The following is a 22,661-nucleotide window of genomic DNA, read 5'->3' on the forward strand; positions in this document are numbered from 1 at the left end:
CACACGGGAACACTGCTCAGCTATTATGCAGAATAAAGTCTGCCATTTGCAACAACATGGACGGTCCCACAGGATATCATGCTTAGAGGAAAAAGTCAGACAAACAAAGACAAACACGGTATCTTTTCACTTGTATGTGTGTGCTAAGGTACTTCAGTCGTGTCCGACTCTTTACGACCCCATGGACTGTAGCCCACCAGGCTCCTCTGCCCATGGGATTCTCCAGGCAAGAACACTGGCGTGGGCTGCCATGCCCTTTCCAAGGGCATCTTCCCAACCCAGGAATCGAACCCCCATCTCTTATGCCTTCTGTACTGGCACACACGTTCTGTACCAGTCTTGCCACTTGGGAAGCCCTGACTTATAAATAGGATTTAACAAAGAAAGCAAACGAATGAAAACCACAAAACAGAAACAGACTCACAGATACGGACACCAAACCAGCGGTCACCAGCGGTGGGTGGGGGATGGGATGAGTCTTATTGGGGATGGGGAGGAAGAGCAAACCACTACGTATAAATCAAAGGGTGCAAAGTACAGACAGGAAATGCAGAACTGCTTTATAATAATGTTACCTGGGGCACAATCTATAAATACTGAGCCACCACGCTGTGCACCTGGCACTAATACAATCCGCTCAGTCGTGTCCGACTCTCTCCGACCCCATGGACTGCAGCACGTCAGGCCTCCGTGTCCTTCACCAACTCCTGGAGTTTACTCAAACTCATGTCCGTTGAGTCAGTGATGCCATCCAACCATCTCATCCTCTGTCGTCCCCTCTCCTCCCACCTTCAATCCTGCCCAGCATCAGGGTCTTTTCAAATGAATGAGTTCTTCACATCAGGTGGCCAAAGTATTAGTTTCAGCTTCAGCATCAGTCCTTCCAATGAATATTCAAGACTGATTTCCTTCAGTATGGACTGATTCGATCTCCTTGCTGTCCAAGGGACTCTCAAGAGTCTTCTCCAACACCACAGTTCAAAAGCATCAATTCTTTGGTACTCAGCTTTCTTTATAGTCCAACTCACATCCATACATGACTACTGGAAAAACCATAGCTTTGACTAGACGGACCTTCGTTGGCAGAGTAATGTCTCTGCCTTTTAATAAGCTCTTTAGGTTGGTCATAACTTTTCTTCCAAGGAGCAAGCGTCTTTTAATTTCATGGCTACAGTCACCATCTGCAGTGATTTTGGAGCCCAAAAATACAAAGTTTCTCATTGTTTCCACATTGATTTGCCATGAAGTGATGGGACCGGATGCCGTGATCTTCGTTTTCTGAATGTTGAGCTTTAAGTCACCTTTTTCACTCTCCTCTTTCACTTTCATCAAAAGGCTCTTTAGTTCTTCGCTTTCTGCCATAGGGGTGGTCTCATCTGCATGTCTGATGTCACTGATATTTCTCCTGGCAATCTTGATTCCAGCTTGTGCTTCACCTAGCCCAGAGTTTTTCATGATGTACTCTGCATATAAGTTAAATAAGCAGAGTGATAATGTACAGCCTTGACATACTCCTTTCCCTATTTGGAACCGGTCTGTTGTTCCACGTCCAGTTCTAACTGCTGCTTCCTGACCTGCATGCAGGTTTCTCAAGAGGCAACTAATACAACAGTATAAGTCAATTATTTGTTGCTGTTTAGTTGCTGACTCATGTCTGACTCTTTTGTGACCCCATGGACTGTAGCCCGCCAGGCGCCTCTATTCTTGCCTGGGATTTCCCAGGAAAGAATACTGGAGTGGTCTGCCATTTCCTTCTCCAGGGGATCTTCCCAACCTGTGTCTCCTGCATCGGCAGGCAGGTTCTTTACCACTGAGCCACCAGGGTAGCCCAAGTCAATTATATTCAACTTAAAAGTTTTGAAAATTTTAAACAGCAATAATTCTGACATGTCTCCAGACTCATGTTAATTTACCAAGAAGTTTTCAACTACCTGAACCTGAATGGGAAGAAACAGGACTACGAGGACCCTTACAGGGATTAGACAGACAATTCTCTCTTTTCTTTTTATGTTGGTATGGTGTTGATATGTTTACACTGAAAAAAACATACACTTAAGAGTGATTTTTTTTTCAGTAATGGAATTAAAAAGTCACTGTATCCTATGAATTGCTGGTCTAGTTTTAGCGAATCGTATTTAGTGGAACAATAAAACTGCACTGGAACATTTCTGGATGTAAGGAAGCACTACAACACTGCGCTCTGTCAGTGACTTATTCTGTAGATGAAATGAAAGCTAGAACCTAAGTGTTCTCTTGCTTCTCAGCGCTGTTTCTCTAAAATAAAGACCTGGAAGAAGCTGAAATAAACTCTAAATTTGATGCCTTTTTTTTTTTTTAATGTGAGGTACTGGTTTACCACACAGTTATCATTTTGTGGCAAATAAATTCCTTCCTACCTATAAGAACAAAGGACGTCATACTAGGACAATAAGGGTATCTTCAAAAAGGTTTTAGACAGTCGTTTAAATTTTATCTTTTTAGGTAACAGATCACATGGTGATCTAGACATATTTTAATAAACCAAAAATATTCCAAGCTATAGGTCTCTGAATGAAGCTTTGATAGTACAGCCTCAAAAACTGAACATCTATTAGCAGTGTGGAGATCTGGGCTCTGGGCTGGGCTCTGGCACGGACAGCTGAGAGCCCTTGCTTTCTTCCATGTGCTATCAAACAGTTTTCTCATTTGCATATAAGGCGGTTGGATGAGATTACTCTTAAGCTCACTTTTTAGCTCTTGATTCTATGAAAGTCTTACTAATTAGGACAAAGGTTTTAAATTCAATTACTAATGTAGGGCTATAGAAACTGTCCTTCCTAGCTTTTAACAATTAAGCTATAAAAGCATGTTGTTATTCATTTAAAAATTCTTGTACTTATTATAAAAATTCCTATATATCAGAAGAATCTGAATTTCTAAGGTCTTATATTTCAGTGTTAGGGTTTTGAGGCCTAATTATCCCCTTCATTTCTGAAAGTTATACTGCAAAGACTCCAAAGGTATCTTTGCAAGATGACTTCATGTCTAGGCTGCAAAGCTTTTACAGATACTTCTAGAAATAAATTATTAGAAGTGAGGCACTGTAATGGGCTTCCCTGGTGGCTCAGACAGTAAAGAACCCACCTGCTACCGCAGCAGTCATGAGAGGCGTGAGGCGCAGGCACAGTCCCTGGGTTGGGGAGATTCCCTGGAGAAAGGCCTAACAATTCACTCCAGTGTCCTTGCCTGGAGAATTCGAGGGACAGAGGAGCCTGCAGGCCACAGTCCATGGGGTCGCAAAAGAAGAGGACACAACTCAGCAACTGAACAACAGCAGCAAAGCACAGCCACAGTCGCCACAGACTGAAGCGCACAGCTACTTGCTTTGAAACGAACCACAGGCTTTTCATTTCCCCAGTTTCATTAAAGAAGAAACAGAGAACGAGATGGACAGACAGAGGGAGGGAAGGAGGGGGGATGTATCATTTACGTAGAAAGAGAGAATTTAACTATAGCGTAGAAATTCTCATTTAATTAATAGACCAAAGGAAAATGTGGAAAAGATACCAGAAACAAGCATGATATGTCATTTCTGTGTGATGGCACAATAAAAAAAAATACAGATCATATAATTTTCTGTGTTAAAGATCTGTTTTGTATTTTTTATCTTTCATTTAAGGTCTATAAAAATGCCCACAAGGTCAAGGAATTTTAAAGCATTAAAAGTAGTTTTTAAAACAATCTTCACAAACAGCTTTGAAAATATTCACCAAGCACTTGAGTTTAACTCAGGAATCAGAAAGCAAACAGCTTCACAAAGCTTAAACTTTAACTCTGAAATGGTTACGCATTATTAATTTTAAGACACTACTTTTGAAAACAAGTTTAACTGTCCTATACTATAACCTCCAGAGAATCAGAATCTATTCAAAACCAAAACAGACTGCAGTAGCCAGACTTCACGGGACTGTACTATAGCCTGCAGAGAATCAGAGTCCACTCAAACCCGAAGCAGCCTGCAGCAGCCAGACTTCACGGGACTGGCCTAGGTCTTGCGTTCCTGTGTTCTTTTCAAAACACCAGGAACGGAATTCAGAAATCAGCAAATAAAACAAATTAACGAAGTATTTTATCACCAAATCTAGTAGGAAATTATTCATTACTGATGGAAATAGAGTTGTGGGAATTTACTGAGTATGCAAAAATAAAGGCTGCCAAGTTAGTGCTTATTGCCTAAGTTATTAACAAACGAACATTCAAAGAACATGAACCTCCCCTCTTCACAAGATTTTAACTCACTGTACTAGCCTTTTATGATCTCTTCTTCCTCTTAAACAAATAAAGCAATAAAAATTATTTTCTAAATAGAATACGGAATACCACGGGGAAAACAAGGGAATTTGGTTTGCATAAATTACCCATAAAACATCTTGGTGCACATCAACTTCACTGTTTCTTTGAATCCCTGTGTGAATAAGCGGCGCTGGGCCCCAGCTCTGCCCACCGTGAGCCAACACCAGCTTTGGGGTGCCCTGGAGTCTGCACCCAGCCCTGTCAGCCATGGGCCCCACCCACCAGTGGGCTGGCATCAGCTCAAGGGCCCCCAGGACCCTGCAGAAGATACTCAGGAACCTGCTCTACCCACCAGTGAGCCCACTGGGCCCGGTCTCCACCCATGTCTGTAAATACAAATCTACACTAGTTTCAGGCTCCTCAGTATTTCACTGTATGGATACATCATCAAAGTGGCATTTACATGGCTTCTGATTTTTTGTTATGGGACCATAACAATGAACACTTGACCACAAAAGGTTTTTGCACATTTACCCAGCTATTAATAGTTCCTTTCAAAACATTCGAAGAGGGATTGCTGCCAAAGGGTGTGACATGAATACCAAACTGCCCTGCACACTATCAGCACACCCTCCCACCAGCAATGGCGGGCGTCAGCAACCCGTCTCATCTGCAGCTATCTGACAGGCAAAACGCAATCGATAGCTTCAACTTCCACTGTGTGCGATCCCATCTTCATCACCTTTGCACCTTTTTATTAGGGTTAATTCCCTTAATTATAGAACCTCTAATGAGAATGCTCACTCTCTGTCTACACTGTCCAATCTTCCCGGTTATCACTGGTTTTCCACATTGCTTATGCTGCTCCTGAGGGCTTCCAGGTGGTGCAGTGATAAAGGGTCCACCTGCCAAGCAGGAGACGCAGGTTCGACCAATCCCTGGGTCAGGAAGATCCCCTGGAGAAGGGAATGGCAACGCACTCCAGTATTCTTGCCTGGGAAATCCCATGGACAGGGGAGCTACAAACAGTCCATGAGGTCGAAAGAGAGTCAGGTACGACTTGGCAACTAAACAACAACAGTGCTCTTGGCCCTCCAGAAATCCTTAGTCTTTTAACAGCAAGCCCATAGTCACACGTTCAAAGTCAAGTCCTGGTATTTTAATGCTGTTTTACCTTTAAGATTATTTAACTCATTTGGAATCCATTCTGGAGTACTGAGACTAGCTGGCTGACCACAATAGCATCTCACCAAATGACCCAGTTTCCTCCACTGATCTGAAATGCCACTTTTACCACTGACAAAAGTTCTCATTTTGAGTCTGTTTCTGGACGTCTTTCACCCTACTGATCTAATTTGCACCGATGACATAATTTTACATTATGATCAATTGTCTGATAGTACGATTAACCTTTAACAAGTTATCTTAGCCACAGCACACAGATACTGGTCCAGGTGAACTCTAAAATATTTTATTTCATTATAAAACTAATCCTACTAGGATTCGGATGGCAAGTATCACCACCCTGAAACACTTTATTATTTTTTCGTCTGTGTCTACTGACTCGAGTTCCAGCAGAGAAGGGGTTTTGTCTGCCCCACACACTGCTGTGCGTCCAGAATGCAGGACAGAGTGTCATACAGTGAATACTTAAGACACACCTGTTAAATGAACAAATGTATCAATTGCACAGAATTTCTGGGTAATTTCAGAACAGTTAAAGTATCTACAATGTTGAATCTTCCCACATACTCACTTTTTTTAATGACCATCAAGAAACTATTCAGCTCTGTTCACAGGAAAAGTTCATGTAATTAATCTGAAACCAACTTCTTGAGTCTCTCTCAATTGAAATCACTTCCCAAAAGATCTTTTATGTTGTCTCTGCAGGAAATCTTATTGCCTTCAAATACTGTAACAACTCTGGCTCTTAATCATCAGCACTTGCATCATTTGCTTCAACTGCTTCACTGCGTTCGCTGCAATGTCCCAAACGGTGCCGACCACGGCATTCCAAGCAGACCGAGCACACCAGGCAGCCCTCAAGAGCCTCGCTCCTCCATCTGTCTCACCTCCATCATCTGTCTCACCTCCATCATCTGTCTCACCTCCTCCATCTGTCTCACCTCCTCCATCTGTCTCACCTCCTCCATCTGTCTCACCTCCTCCATCTGTCTCACCTCCTCCATCTGTCTCACCTCCTCCATCTGTCTCACCTCCATCATCTGTCTCACCTCCATCATCTGTCTCACCTCCATCTGTCTCACCTCCATCATCTGTCTCACCTCCATCACCTGTCTCACCTCCATCATCTGTCTCACCTCCATCATCTGTCTCACCTCCATCTGTCTCACCTCCATCTGTCTCACCTCCATCTGTCTTACCGTATCGCCCCAGGAGAAGCCTTTCTACTTAGGTCTTTTTCCTAGTCACTCCAAGGAAATTCTAACATCACAAATATACTGCAAAACCTGCATCACGTATCTATGTCTATCTGCACATCATACACGAAGGTTTAAGAATTTTTGGTCCCTTCAAGAGCTAATTCTCCGTTACTGCGCCTGTTAGGAACACATGCTCTAGCATTTTACCACTAAGATGTCTGCTACTACTATCATGTGGTTATACTGCAGAAAATCTTTATTCTCATTTACTGAAAGTTACTTTTTAAAATTAGAAACCGATTTTATCAAATATTTTTCCAGCATCATGATCATCTTTTACTCATTAATAGAGGGAACTGAGATAATCTCCCTATTGATGGATTATCTCTGTCCTAAGAGTAACCGTACTTGGCTCAGTTTTGCTAGTCCTTCAGGCATTCCTGGATTTAATTTGCTAATTTAGGAGCCCTGCATCTCCAATCTCATTCACCATTAGTCAGCAGCTCCCTTCTCTTTTATTCCACTGTCTGCGGTAGTGTCCGGAAGCATGCAGCAGTTTCCAAGCGTCACTGAGAACGCACTCTGTCCGGAGTGCTATGCTGGCTTACAGAAAGGATCTGAAGTTTTTCATATTTGTCGTCTTATACACAGCATAAGAATTTTCTATTCCTTGTAGGTTTCTGCTACTGGCCTATAAAACCATCTCATTCCAGTACCACACTGAGTATAATTATTGGGTGTGATTGGGTATTATTTGGGTATGATTATTTCCTTCATGATCATGAAGGTGAAAGTCGTTCATTTGTGTCCGACTCTTCGCAACCCCATGGACTACACAGTCCACGGAATTCTCCAGGCCAGAATCCTGAAGTGGGGAGCCGTTCCCTTCTCCAGGGATCCTCCCAACCCAGGGATCGAACCCAGGTCTCCCGCACTGCCAGCGGATTCTTAACCAGCTGAGCCACCAGGGAAGCCTAACCCTAAGCATGATCCTGGGTCTGTAGTTTATAAATCTTAATGATCCCAGGTCTACAGGTTATAAATCTTAATGATTCTGGGTCTACAGTTTATAAATCTTAAGGATTCTGGGTCTGTAGCTTATAAATCTTGATGATCCTGGGTCTACAGTTTATAAATCTTGACAATTTTAGTGTATTTTTCAGAAAGGCAGTTATTTTGTTCTGATTTTCAAGTTGAATTTCACACTACTTCTCCCAGAGCCATGATTTTATTATGTCTTCCACTGCCTTGAGCATCTGTAACATCTCTTCATGGCTAGACTCATCAATACTTTGTTTTAATGACCTTTTATAACAGTCCGGATGTAAGCTATACATTCTATCTTCTTTTTCAGGAGCAACATTACTAATTCATTTCTGACAACTTCAACATGTGTTAACTCCTCTTCCTTGTATTTTATTTTGCTTTTCTGTATGTCTGGACTGAACACTTACTTAATTTGTTCTAATCCAATATAATTCTCACTCTTGACCCCCACAGGTAAGGATGCTTTCCCTCTGGCTCACTTCAAGATGTCTGCCTTGTGATTCTCTGCAGCTTGAATGTAACGTGATCAGAGGCACACTTTCTAGCACTGATCCTGCCTGGTCTTCTCCAAGCTTCCTGGATCTGCGGATTCTTTAACACTGGAAGAGTCTCAGTCACTATCGTTTCACGTCGTTCCACAGAGAGGCATTCATGCACAGGAGACTCACCCGCCTGCTACCTAGACCCTGCCGCCCATGTTCATCCCTCCACCCCGTCCCCTAAACTGTATGCTGAATAAGAAAACAACAACAACAATCCTTTAAAGTGGCTTCTAACAGTGGTTTCTTATAAGGTCACAGCGAGAAAAGGGCCAACAGTAGCTGGAGGCAATCCACAGTGGTTTTCTCACTGTTCTGGTTGCAAGGCCCCTTAAACTTTTTAAAAAAGAGAGGGGGGACCTCCCCTAAGGGACCTTTGGTTTATGTAAGTGATAGCAATTGATATTTACTTCATTAGAAACCTAAACCTGTAGGATGCTTCAGGGCTTCCCACGTGTTGCCAGTGGTAAAGAATCGGCCAGCCAGTGCAGAAGACTAAGAGATGTGGGTTCAGTCCCTACGCTGGGAAGATCCCCTGGAGAAGGAAATGGCAAGCTATTCCAGTATTCCTGCCTGGAGAATCCCATGGACAGAGGAGCCTTGGCGGGCCACAGTCCATGGATTGCAAACAGTCAGACATGACGGAGCACACACACAACACAGGATGCTTAAGTGGCTTTTTACTTCTAGTGTGGAAAGCTATAGAAAAAGCTCATAATGTCTGCACTCTAACTCCTTTTCTTTAAGCTAAGTGATTGGTCCAACTTTGCCAACAAAGGTCCGTCTAGTCAAAGCTATGGTTTTTCCAGCAGTCATGTACAGATGTGAGAGTTGGACTATACAGAAAGCTGAGCGCTGAAGAACTGAGGCTTCTGAATGCGGTGCTGGAGAAGACTCCTGAGAGTCCCTTGGACAGCAAGGAGATCCAACCAGTCCATCCTGAAATCAGTCCTGAATATTCATCGGAAAGACTGATGCTGAAGCTGAAACTCCAATACTTTGGCCACCTGATGTGAAGAGCTGACTCATTGGAAAAGACTCTGATGCTGGGAAAGATTGAAGGCAGGAGGAGAAGGGGACGACAGAGGATGAGATGGCTGGATGGCATCACTGACTCAATGGACATGAGTCTGAGTGAGCTCCAGGAGTGGGTGATGGACAGGGAGGCCTAGCGTGCTGCAGGCCATGGGGTCGCAGGGTCAGACAAGACTGAGCGGCTGAGCTGAGCTGAAGTGACTGGCCTCAAAGTGATGCCACGAATTAGCTGACAGGGTGATACTCTAAATGTTCTGAAAAGAATGCAAGACCAAGAGAACACTAAAAGTGGTTAAAAAAAAAAGACATAGGTAGGCATACGCGTGCACACGCACACGCGCACACATGCGCACACACACACACATATTCAGCTAAATATCTGTCATTTCAGAATACTTACTGCCAGAAACTTTTTCTATAAATTTTAAATTATATATTTTTTATATATACATATTACACGTACTTATATATTGTAACTTTTATAATACATGTATTTAGCAACTAAATACATAAACTTAGCGACTAAACAACCAAAAATACCTACACACACACACACACACACACGTAACGCAGTACACAAAGCTTCCACGGGGTAGCTTCCTGACCATATGTTTAGAGAAGCTGCAGCCTGCACAGCAATTGACCTTCCTGGATAAGACCCTGCTGTGAAGAAAGAGCAAAACCTGCCCAGCTGGCAGCAGCTCAGCACAGAGAGCCTTGAGTTACTAGGGAAACCCCAGAGAGCCTCCAGGAACAGGTAAGCCTGGTCCTGACCTTGGAGGCCTGGGACCCCCAGGAGTGATGCTGGGCAAGCACCACTGTCCCTCCTGGCCCCTGGGGCCAGAGCCAACCTGCAGGTCCAGATGCAGGAAACAGGCCGGCCACCTCAGCCAGCTGTGTTTGAAGAGTATCAGCTTCCTCAAAGAGGGCCTAGAAAGTCCTAGAAAAGGGCCCCAAAGCTGGCATGAAGTGACTGACTCTTGTTTCCTGCAATCAATTGAACGGAAATTCAAGCTCTGAGCTAGTAATTTATATGAGCACTTTCAACTTTTGCAAATAAAAAATATAATTCCTTTTTTAAAAAAAATTAGATTATACAGATAAATGTTACTATATAGTTTATATATATATATTGATTTTAGAATGTATAGAAAAAGTTCAGCATTCTAACATGCTGAGAGTTTGATTAGTAACGGTGAGACCTCAGAGATCAGCTTGTCCACAGTCACAGGACAGAGCAGCAGAGCTGAGATCCGTCCAAAGCCAGGCTCAGGGCCACGCTATTTGACCCTCTGTGTGATTAAGTTTTTATTATGGAAATTTTAAACATACGTAAAAGAACAGAGCCCAGCATAAGGAACCTCCACATTCCCATTTTGTCCGTTTTCAACCACATCTCCTCAACATACGTTTATGCCGTTTTCAGTGAGCACTTTAAAGCAAATCCCAGGTACACCGTCTCACCCATAAACACTTCAGCGTGTGACTCTGTAAAGGGATACGCTAACTGTGCTTAAGAACTCCTGGGAGCATTAGGTTATCACTATCACCACGAACACAGAACCCCTCAAAAAAGGACACAAACAGGAAATACAGGATTGCAGCACTTAAAAAAGAAAAAAAACTTCTGACATGACTAACTTCTAAAATCTTCTGATTGTGGCTCAGATGGTAAAGAATCTGCCTGCAATACGGGAGACTTGGGTTCGACCCCTGGGTTGGAAAGATCCCCTAGAGAAGGGAATGACTACCTGCTCCAGTATTCTGGCCAAGAGAATGCCATGGACAGTATAGTCCATGGGGGTCACAAAGAGTCGGACACGACTGAGCGCCTTTCATTTCCAAGGCCAGAATGGAAATCGAGCAAGGGACAGGAGGGAGGCTTTCCCTCTCAGATCATTCACCGAAGTTCAGGGTCAGCGTCAGCAGGAAAAGCAGACCAACCAGCCGCCTATGTGAGCTCCTCTGGCGAGCGCCAGTGGCCCAGCCTCCCCTCCTGACAGGCACTGGCGGCACTGACCCCATCCCAGCTAGACCGCCGGGAAGAGGAAGCGGCTGGAAGTGGAAACCCAATACCGTCAACAGTCTATACGTGTGCTCACTTAAACCACGAGACACTCAGCCTTCTCAGCCTTCTCTGCGAGACTGTTCAGGAATGACTGAGGAATGCAATCGAGAAAACTACTGCTCGATTATTTACAATGAGCAAATCAGGGAAAAAAGATATTGTCCTAAATTTAGATTACTGCATAAAAACAAAGTTCCATTTGGTCCACGGCGACATGCTCAGCACAAGCACTCCCATATGGGGCCTGCTGTCTCTTTTTTTTGCTAGTCTTGACTTGTGGAATCTTTACTACGAATAAGTCAATATGACTGTTAACAGATAACTACAGTAAACGGGTATGCCAAAATCAATGCAGATTTTCAAAAAAGGTCAAGGAATCAACTGTCAGTTTAAATTGGTCACTTTTATTGAAATTGTTAAACATGACAGAATGTCACTTAACTCCCAGATTCCTTTACATGAGCAGAGCTGGATTAATTTGACCCAAATTTTACATAATGGCTTTCCCAATTTCTAAAAATGCATCAACTTTGTCACTTATCTTAACACTTCTGCTTTAACTGCCTAGCTCTATCTCAAAAGAAACTTCCCCAAGGCCACAAATTTTGACACAGTGAAAGCAAAATCCCGCCACACTCAGCAGCGCCATCATTTCTGAGCCTGGGGATCAAACGGGGAGACGGCTCCGGAGGAGGCTGCAGCCCAGCTGTGAAGGATGAAGCTGCTGCAGCGGAGCCGGCTTAGGAGGAACTCTGGGCACAGTCCCGGCATCTGAAGTAACATAAACAGTCGTGCTCCCTCCCATCCAGCCTGTTAGCAGCCTCTTGGCTGAGGGAGACCACACACTCGGACCACACAGCGCCAGCTCAACTCGCACGCAACGTCCACCAGCTGTCACTGCGGGGGAGGGGAGGCGGCGGAGGGGAAGGGACGGGAGGGGAGAGCAGGCGGGCGGAGGGGAGGGGGCGTCCACCAGGGACACTCCGGAGGGAGGGAGCGGAGAGGGGACGGGCGGGGCGGGGCGCAGCCGCCGCGAAGGGCGGTTTCCCGAGAAAACAAGCCGCCAGGCCCGGCGTGGCCTTGACCTGCACTCCCCCAACCAATTTAGTAGCTGATGAAGGATTAACAAAGCATCCATTTAACATCAATTAACCTCCTGTCCATCACAGGTCAAAAGAGAAAATTACCATTATAAAAGCCTTTCATTACGATAAAGACAGATACGTTTTCTTATAATCTATAATAAATACTTAAATAAGGGCACATTCTTTTAGATTTATATTACCGTTTATTTTAACCTGCCTTCCTCTTTTCCTTTAATGAAACACACAACACGAATGTGAAGTGTTTCTGCAATAGAGATCAGAAAATTTTAATTCTGTATTTTTTCCGTATATCACTGTGGAACAATCTTTAATTTTTCAAAAGACTTACTGGTAGAATAAAAGACAGTAAATGGTTTTTTACATAACTTCAGAGTAAATATACATAGAAAAAAATAACAAGTAGTGGCATTAGGGGAGAAAAAGCAGAAAATGTAAGCCCAAAAATAGGATTAAAAGGATTTAAATCAATTTTAAAGGATTAAATCAATTTTTTAAAACTATTTAGTATGGAAGAATTTTTATCTGAATAGCAGACAAGGAATGTGAACAAACCAAGGGATCAGGTGATCTTTCCCAGTAAGGTACTGAAACAGAGAAGGGGGCAGGCACAAACTTTCGAAGAGAGGCTACAGCTGAGGACATGACATAAACATCCGGTCCCATCACTTCAGGGCAAAGAGATGGGGAAAAAAATGGCAACAGTGACAGATTTCATTTTCATGGACTCCAAAATGACTGCAGACAGTGACTGCACCCATGAAATTAAAAGACGTCTGATCCTTGGAAGAAAAACTATGAAAAACCTAGACAGTGCTTTAAAAAGCAGAGACATCACTTTGCGGACGAAGTCCACATAGTCAAAGCTATGGTTTTCCAGTAGTCCTATATGGATGTGAGAATTGGACCGTGAAGAAGGCTGAGTGCCGAAGAACTGACACTTTTGAACTGTGTGGAGTTGGAGAAGACTCTTTAGAGGACAGCAAGGAGATCAAACCAGTCAATCCTAAAGGAAATAAACCCTGAATATTCACTGGAAGGACTGATGCTGAAGCTCCAGTAATCTGACCACCTGATGGGAAGAGCCAACTCATTGGAAAAGACCCTGATGCTGGAAAAGATTGAGGCCAGGAGGAGGAGGGGACGACAGAGGATGAGATGGTTGGATGGTATCATCGACTCAGTGGACATAAGTTTGAGCACGCTCTGAGAGATGGTGAAGGACAGGGAGGGCTGGCATGTTGGAGTCCATGGGGTCACAAAGAGTCGGACACAACTGAGCAACTGAACAACAAGAATGCAACAAAAGCTAGCATCATCATCATCCCCCCCCCCCCCCCCGCCGCCCCCACCGCCCCCACCGCCCCCCGCCGCCCCTGCCTAATCACAGCACTTTACAAGCGGGTGTGGTCCTGAACAGTTCACAGAAGCCAGCCTTGACATGGGCAAGAGGCAGAGGTCAGCTCTTCAGGGTTGCAGGACTCCTGAGAGCTACCCTGCGGCAGGCACACCCTAGGTTGGGCCGAGGACCTACACTGTGCAGCTTACATTCTAACAAAGATCCAGGCTTCCTGAGCCCCGCGGTCCACCGTCCTTTCCATCCTGGCACCAAGCTGTAAGTGGGAAAGAGCAAGGAAGGAACCACGAACGCCAAAGCCGAAACTTAATGCAAACTGTATAGTCCATCCCAGTCTTAAATGCCACCGACAGTGTTAAAGGGTGTTAATGAAGCTTTTGAACAAACCCAGTACAATTTTCCAGGAAAAAAAACAACAGCACACAAAGAGCCTTATTAAGTCAGTTCCAAACTCCCTCGGCCTGAACTCCAGGCATTCCATCATCTAAAACGCACTCACCTCTCAGCTCTGGGCCTCTGTTCCTAGTAAGCCAGCCAGACATTCACGTGCCTTCTCTCCAGAGGGCCACATTCTCCCCCATTAGGGTCTGATTTCCATGCTGCTGCTGCTGCTGCTAAGTCGCTTCAGTCGTGTCTGACTCTGCGTGACCCCATAGACGGCAGCCCACCAGACTCTCCCATCCCTGGGATTCTCCAGACAAGAACACTGGAGTGGGTTACCATTTCCTTCTCCAATGCATGAAAGTGAAAAGTGAGAGTGAATTCGCTCAGTTGTGTCCAACTCTTACAACCCCATGGACTGCAGCCTACCAGGCTCCTCTGTCCATGGGATTTTCCAGGCAAGAGTACTGGAGTGGGGTGCCACTGCCTTCTCCGCTGATTTCCATGAAGCCTTCCCAATTCTTTCAACCCCGAAACATCCTCTCTCCTCTCCGAATTCCTACTGTATTCACACTGACTATTGCAGCTTAGTTCTTGACTATTTAATCGAGTAGACAAAAGTATCCCCTTCTGAATCCAGACTGCTTTTATTTCTAACATGTGTCAGGCATATGTTAAAATTGGGAGACACGAAAATGACTAAGACTAATCCCTGTCTGGCAAGAGCTTCTTCTTTTGACAGACGTGTAAATAGCTGCAACCCCTGAGATAACACAGGACAGGACACGTGCTAAGTGGTTACAGGATCCACGGAGCTGGAAACTTTCAGAGCAGGAAACTCTGAGATAATCTGGTTTTCTATATTCTCGGGAACAAGGAAACTGAGGCCCAAAAAGACTGCTCAGCACCTCAGCCCACGCTACAAGGCGGGGAAGGGAGCACATGGGCCAGGGCGTGGGGCCTCCGGGGCGCGGGGCCTCCGGGGCGCGGGGCTTCCGGGGCGCGGGGCTTCCACTCCGTGCTTTCCAGCCTGAAGCCTAAGGGCGCCGGCAGGCGTGTCCACAGCTCCACGGGGTGCAACTTCTCCACAGTCACTGTGAGTCTGTCTGTTTGTATCAATAATTCTTTTAAGCTAACATAACAGTGTGGGGAGTCACGTGACTGTAACTCAATACTTCCCACCATGTGGTCTTACCAGGGGACCACTCCAGGCGACTCAGGAACACCTTCCTGGGAACCTGAGAATAAGCAAGGCCCTAGCACACTGCTCATCAGAGTTACCAGCGTTACTTCCCATTCCAGTCAATCTAAAATCCTCTTAAATCCTAAATTTAGGCCAACCTAAAATTGGCCTGAAACTCACCTACGCAGCAAACATGTAAGCTCCACTCTGTGGAGGTGCTGATCTAGGAATCCTGGCTAGATGAGATGAGTAAACTAGAGAAAGGGTGGGAAGTAATGGAGACCCTAACTGTACAAGCAGCACTGCCTACGTTGCCTAAAGGTGCCAGGCCTGACACTAGAAATTGTTCTAGATGTATTAAAGGGGTATTAAAGGACTGCCTGCGCAAAAATATTAAGTACTAATTTCATTTCCCACCAGGTTTATCCATAACAGGCTCTCAAATTTTCGTGGAATGAATGAAAATTTAACTTGTCAGGTTAATATCTTTTAGAGAGGTAATTTTCAAAATGATATTCAGTTTAGGAAATTAAATACCTGAAAAGAAGAAAACATCATTTTCTGAAACTTCCAAGCATTGTTCCATGTTACACTGGGGGATTTTCTGTTTAAAACCACAAAATTTTTACTTAACCAGACAGAAAGGAAGATCTCAGTACTAAGCATACACCATCCTCTCTCTATTGCCTCCCTGTGGGTCAGCAGCTTTTACCACAGAGGTCCCTTAGGAAGCTTCCTGCTTCCAATCCCAGACACCCTGACACCACGCCTGCCTAGAAAATAATCAAAACACTACTATGCATTGGAAAAGGAATCCACACAACCTCAGCTAGAATTAGCTTTTCAAAACAGTACACCCAAATGAACTCGTTAAGGTTTTTAAAGTATTTTTTTTAATTTTCCTTATAAGTTTACTCAGACTAAAAAAAAAAAAAAAGGTTTTCTCACACATATTAGAAGGAGCAGTCTTCAGCGATGTAAGAAAACCTTACTTCCATTCAAAGACAGCTGCTTCTTGGGAGAGCACACAAGAAGAGTTCAGGCCCAGGGCCTCACTGCAGGCTGTCACTGGCAGATAAACACTGAGTAACTGCACGATTTCAGGGTACTTACACAAGCATTCTGAGCTTCCGTCTCCCGGTCTGTAAAACGCTGATGATACCTTCAACCCAGAGAAACCCTGACCGGCACCGAGTTAAGTCTCAGTACAGATCTCCAGTGACGCAACCGAAGGTTGAAACAAGCAAAACCTGCCTCTGGGATTCGCTCTTCACCAATAAATACTCAAACTTTACAGAGTGACAGGTGAGCAGGTGCGCCAAGGGGCAGGAGAGGCCAACTGCAACCCATCCCCGAGCGTCAGCCCGCTCCAGGGGCGCTAGCAGAGAGGAAGGGCCGGACTCCGGGACGCCCGCAGCTGCCCAGGAAGCTGGGCCCGGCTCCAGGACCCTCTCGGTTCCCTGGTAGGCAGGGCTGGGGCTCGGGACGCCCGCAGCTGCACTCCAACAGTCCGGGCTGCAGAGCGACTGGGGCCTGACGGCGGCTGCCGGCGCCCTCGCCCGCCGCCCGCGCCCCCGGCAGCCTCTCCAAGGCCTCGGGCCCCACACCTACCTGCAGGCCCGCACGGACAGGACCCCGCGCCGCGGCGGCCCGCACCCGCACTTCCGCCGTCGGAGCGCCGAGGCCGTCGATCGGCCGCGCGACCGAGCGTCGAGCGCCCGATGAGCGGGCCTCGGGGGCGGGGCGCGGGCAGGGCTTGGGAGACGGGGGGGAGCCGAGGACCCGGCCGCGACCCCGGTCCCTCAGAAGCCGCGGACTGACGCGCGTCTGGCAGCAGCGACACGCGGCCCGCGAGGGCGCGGTGCCAGCGGCCAGGAGCCCTGAGCGCGGACACTCGGACGCGGCCGCCGGGCCCGGACACGGAAAGACGGCGCTCGCGGGCCCGGCCAGAGGAAACCGGCGGCCTGACGGGGCGGCCGCCGCGGGCCGGCCGGAAGTGACGCGCCGCCCCGGACGCGGCGGGGCCGGAAGGGGGCGTGCTCTTCCGGCCGCCGGGCTCGGCGCGCGTCCGGGGCCGCGGCCCGCCGGGCTCTGCTCTGCAGGCGGCCGCGCGGTCACTCCAGCGGGTGCCCCGGCAGATGGGCCCGGGTGTCGCCCCGGGCCCTGGGGGTGCCGCGGCGCCGACCGCGGTAGAACGGCGCGCTGCGGCCGCCCCGCGGTGCAGCCGGGGAACCGGGCCCCGCTTCCCGGAGGTCAGGCAGCAGCTGGTGGCTGGCGCTTTCCTCGGAGCCGGATACGGGCGCGGGTTCGGGTTAGTCTCCCGTGACGGCAGGGCTCGAGCAGGCGCTGAGCGTCGCTCCTGGTGTCTGCTGGATCATCCTGAGAGTCCCGGGTGGCGCCTGGGACAGGCCCTTCAGAGGCAAAGCGCTGTGACAGAGGGGCCGGCGGCGCAGGACGCACTGCCCTGCCCCGCACCGCGCACCCAGCAGCCGCCATCCGCCTGGGATGGGAGAACGGCCGCAAGGGCACGGCTGTGGCTCCGGCCGGGAACAGCGCCTTGCAGCGCTGGGTGCAGTGCTGCGGGCCGCACGGGCTCCTGTGAACCTCATACCACACTGGTGCGGTGTCTCCAGTAGAGCCCTGGCTTCCGCGGCAGGGAAGGATGCTCTGCCAGGGCGTACGAAAGCCCCCTCGACCCTAAGACCTCTCCTCTGGGCTCCTCATACGGGCCACAGACAAATGCCCCTTCTCGTTAGGGGAAAATCGGGGCAGGGAGGGATACTTCTGGACTCAGGGCGCTCCCTGGGCATCTTTTCTGTGCCTGGTGATTCCAGCAAATGGGTAAAGCAGCACCCCTGGCCTGGCAGACATGGCAACAGGAGCTCAGACCCCACAAGGACAAAGGTCTGATCTCATCGTCAAGCATGCAGCCTAGGCCGGCTGGTGGAGGGTGAGCGAAATCCAGAATGAGTGATAAAAGGAGGAAGGTGAATCTGTGGCCCCAGGACCAACTGCGGCAGGAGCCCATAGCTCCACCTGTCAACACTCCTGGTGTGGCTGTGACATCAGTGTGAGGAGCCGAAGGACCACCTGAGCGCAGCAGGGCGCAGCAGCGCTCCCCAGAGCCCACGCACACCCCTCTGCTGCCCTCTGCTCTCACAGCTGCCCCTGTGCCTCGGGACTTTTCCCCTGGACACACGGCGGCTGAAAGCTGCTGCTGCTGCTGCTGAGTCACTTCAGTTGTGTCCGACTCTGTGTGACCCCATAGACGGCAGCCCACCAGACTCACCCGTCCCTGGGATTCTCCAGGCAGGAACACTGGAGTGGGTTGCCATTTCCTTCTCCAATGCAGGAAAGTGAAAAGTGAGAGTGAAGTCGCTCAGCTGTGTCCGACTCTGTGCAACCCCATGGACTGCAGCCTACTAGGCTCCTCTGTCCATGAGATTTTCCAGAAAAAGAGTACTGGAGTGGGGTGCCATTGCCTTCTCCAGCGGCTGAAAACAGGCTGCAGCAAAAGACCAGCTGCCTGGCTCCCTGGGCGGCTGGGAAGCGGATCAGCATGTCCAGAGCTCCCCTCCTGGCTGGGGCCCGGTACCCAGGGGACCCCCTTCACCCACACCTCTTCTTGCTTCCTCCCCTTTCCCACTGACTCCTGGCCTCACTTCCCAAGTTAAATACTAGCCTGGAAACCATATCTCAGGGTCAGCTTCTGGGGAATCCAGCCAAGATAGTCGTCATCCCAGAAAAAAAAGGAACCTATACTTACTGCAATTTGAATATGTGTGGAACACCTGTTAGAGAAATACATCCTGAGAAAAAGGTAATAATTTTGAACAAACACTCTGGGTTGTGGGACTTGGTGTGACTCAGTTTTTCTCCCCCTCACCTCGGAGGAAGTGCTCCCTCCCATGTGCAGTGATTCAGCTGCCCCAGGATCAGCCACCCTAAACACAGGCAGCTGGCTCTACCTCCTCGTGGTGAAGCTGAACCTGTTTCTTGCTCCTTCTGTCTCCATGATGCGTCATGCCGAAGTCAGGCGATCCTGCCATTAAGCTGGTTTGAATGACTTGAGGACTCACAGGTCTCTCCTGGATCAAAAAAAAGACAAGCAATACTGTATCCCTGAGACAACAATCAGAAGGAGAGAGAGAGTCTTTTACGAATGTAAAAATTACGGGTAGTGTTTCCCTTTCTTCTTAGGCTTCTGGTCCACATTCTGGAGCCAGCTGGCAAGCGTTAGTGCCGTGCGTGCAGAAGCTGGCCGGAAATGAAAGCATTAAACCCCAAATCGCTGTAGTAGCTGTTGAAGCAATTAAATACCATTGTATAGCTTGTGTTTTCAATTCCGCATCAGATTTCGTTTGACCTAGAGGAAAAAATAATTTCTGAAGCATGGAATTCCTTTGGTTTCAGTCAGGAAACACTGATGTCACAGTTCGCTATTCTATAGGGTTGTGTTTTTTTTTTAACATAAAGAGCACCTGAAGTGTCTCCTACTACACGCATGTCAGTTCGTAATGGACCACAGCCAGTACAGATTCTACTCCTCAGGCCAGTTGTGATCTGCCATAGCTAGTGATCCTTTTTACCAAAGACGGACCGTCATTTGTTCTGTTAACGCACAGCTTAACAAAGCCCCTTGCCGACAAATTCCTGTCTGTATTGTAGATACCACAGAGTCTTACACATCAGGTGTCCAACCCAGCGGGCCAGCTGCCTTGTAATAGCACTAACCACAACCTAAATAAATGTTGGAAACTGAAAGTATCATGACAATACGTTATGATAGTGGCAGAGTTGGAGAGAACTTCTGTTTCAAAACATGCCTAAGGCTCACTTAGAAGCAACAATGGTAAGCCAAGTGTGCTCTGTAAATCTTGACCATATGTGAATTGTGGAGATGTTTTATCGAGTACCACCCAACTTTGTCATTCTGTGGTGGAATCCTTTATGGTTTAAGACCGCAAAGACGGTTTGAAACCCTCCAAGGTTGTAATGGTCATGAGGCTGTTTCAGCGATTCTTGGATTGGGCCTACTGGTTAAGGAGTCTTGCTACCCTGTACTCTTGCAAATGCCTTTGTGGTGCTTGATCTGTCTGTCTCCAGCTTCAAAGCTCTGTAGCACAAAGGCCTCAAAGTAAATGTCTCTAGTTTTACTGCAAAGCAGAGCCCTTATATTTTTCTGCTTACCTTCTATTTGCATATTTTGTTAAGAAAATTGTAAATAAAGCTTGGTCTACACAAGGATATGGCGTAACTCCACGGCTGCCACCCAGCACAAAGACGCAGCTGTGTTTATTTCGGGCTCTCTCCTGGGTGTCTGTAGGTGGTCTGGCAGAGAACAGAGGAATTGTGGGAAGTCACTTGACTGCTGTGGGGACGAGAGGTGTGCAGCCCTGCTAGGTCCTGCTGCTGCTGGGGATCTCCGACTAGGAGTTTAGACCTCTTTATGCTCTAACTGAAGGCCTTCACTGAATATAAGGTTGCATTTTCATTCGTTTTAAATCGCTAGGCAGTAGGAGGTGGTTGGGGGCTGTTTTTGTTTTGTAGGTTTTTGCGTGTGTGTGTTTTGTCTTCAAACTTTCTACTCGAAGGTCCTGTGTGCCTTGCCTCTGTCGGTGGCCATGGGAAATGGTGCCATGTTTCCAGCTGATTCCACTGATGTGACCCTGCCCTGATGAACTGGGGCTCGGAGCCACCGGCTGGCCAGGTGGCCCTTCTCTGCTGTGTAGGAATGTCACCATTTCGGTTCCACCCAGGCAGGGAGAGGTGGCTTTCATGTAGGATCCCAGTCCTCTGGACACTTCTTCGTGAAGGCTTGCCACTTCTCAGGAGTTTCAGGAAAGCCTCGTATGCACAGATAGTCAGCCTGGCGTCAGATCTTATTCCTTTGATTAATATCTGAGTCTTCATTGCTCGGCTAACACCTTGTTTGCCACAAAGTTGATTAGAGATTTTAAACTCCCTGAAGGCAGTTTTCTCATCCTGTCTTCGGTAGGTTTCACCTACATTGTGAACTAAGCTGTCCCCTCTTGGGTAGTGAACATGAACTGGGGGGGCTCATCCTGGCCCCCGGCCGCCTCCCGCTGGGAGCTCTGCCCTCTGCAAGCAGCAGCCGGCCCCCAGCAGGGCGAAGCTCCCTCTGCACTTGGCGTGGCACAGAGGGGCAAGTACCCAAAAAGTCAAAAGCCGAGGGAATGTCCAACCCACTCTGCAGACAGCAGCCTTACCTTTGTTCTTTCTGACTGGACCCTCATAGCAAAAGTGATGACATAAAGTGTAGGCACCTGATTTGAGTAAGGACTTATTTTTGTGTGCTTCCCTGGTAGCTCAGCTGCTAAAGAATTTGCCTGCAATGCAGGAGACCCCAGTTTGATTACTGGGTGGGGAAGATCCGCTGGAGAAAGGGAAGGCTACCCACTCCAGTATTCTGGCCTGGAGAATTCCATGGACTGTGTAGTAGATGGGGTCACAAAGAGTTGGACACGACTGAGCGAGTTTCACTTTCACTTTATTTTTGTGCTCCTGGTGGAGTTTGAGCAGTGACATACTAAAAATAAAGAAACAAATATCCACGGTCCCTGAAAAACCAGGAATTGACTATATTGCTGTTGGTTTAAATATAAATAGTGGGATTCCCTGGTGGCTCACATGGTAAAGAATCCACCTGCAATGCAGGAGACCTGGGTTCAATCCCTAGGTTGGGAAGACCTTCTGGAGAAGGGAATGGCAGCCCACTCCAGTATTCCTGCCTGGAGAACCCCATGGACAGGAGCCTGGTGGGCTACAGTCCACAGGGTTGCAAAGAGTCAAACACGACTGAGACACTAACACTTTCACTTTCATGGACCGGAAGATAGATAGGGATAGAGATTAATTACACTGAGAGTCCAAAAACCCACATTCTGAGCCTGGCCTTATGTGAACACTGATCAGAGACATTCTCTGACCCCTTGAGAGTTCTAGTCATCTCATTTTTAAAATAAGGTGGTGGGTTGGAGACACTGCAAAGTCCTTTAAGCTCTCAAATCTCATGACCCTTCTTCCCAACAAGCAGCTATTCCACAGTGAATTTTGGCTGCACTGCAGGCCTTCCTCTGGCAACTCCATCTGAGCACATGTATAGGACAGGATATGGGAGGAGTTAGTGGAGTTTTTCCGAAAAACTCTATATGCCGATGGTAGTGGGTCGCATTAATTGTTCTTGGTATTTAATTAAAGGAATTTTTTGTTCCTTAAATCTGCCACCTATGAGGCAGTGCATTTTAAAACAGAACTCCTGGGTTACTTTC

General features: G+C 47.4%; 1 protein-coding gene across 4 annotated transcripts in view; it reads right to left on the reverse strand.

The window, feature by feature from the left end:
• Window positions 1-17,332, reverse strand: part of EXOC2 (exocyst complex component 2) — a 123,519-nt gene extending 106,187 nt beyond the window's left edge. For all 4 annotated transcript variants that reach the window (XM_052647750.1, XM_052647749.1, XM_052647748.1 and 1 more), the window contains exon 1: window positions 16,981-17,332. The gene's annotated coding sequence lies outside the window, so the exon portion shown is untranslated. The remainder of the gene's footprint in view (window positions 1-16,980) is intronic.
• Window positions 17,333-22,661: the final 5,329 nt, after the last annotated feature.

Source organism: Budorcas taxicolor, chromosome 11 (genome assembly GCF_023091745.1).
Source record: "Budorcas taxicolor isolate Tak-1 chromosome 11, Takin1.1, whole genome shotgun sequence".
In the NCBI taxonomy this organism is placed as follows: domain Eukaryota; kingdom Metazoa; phylum Chordata; class Mammalia; order Artiodactyla; family Bovidae; genus Budorcas; species Budorcas taxicolor.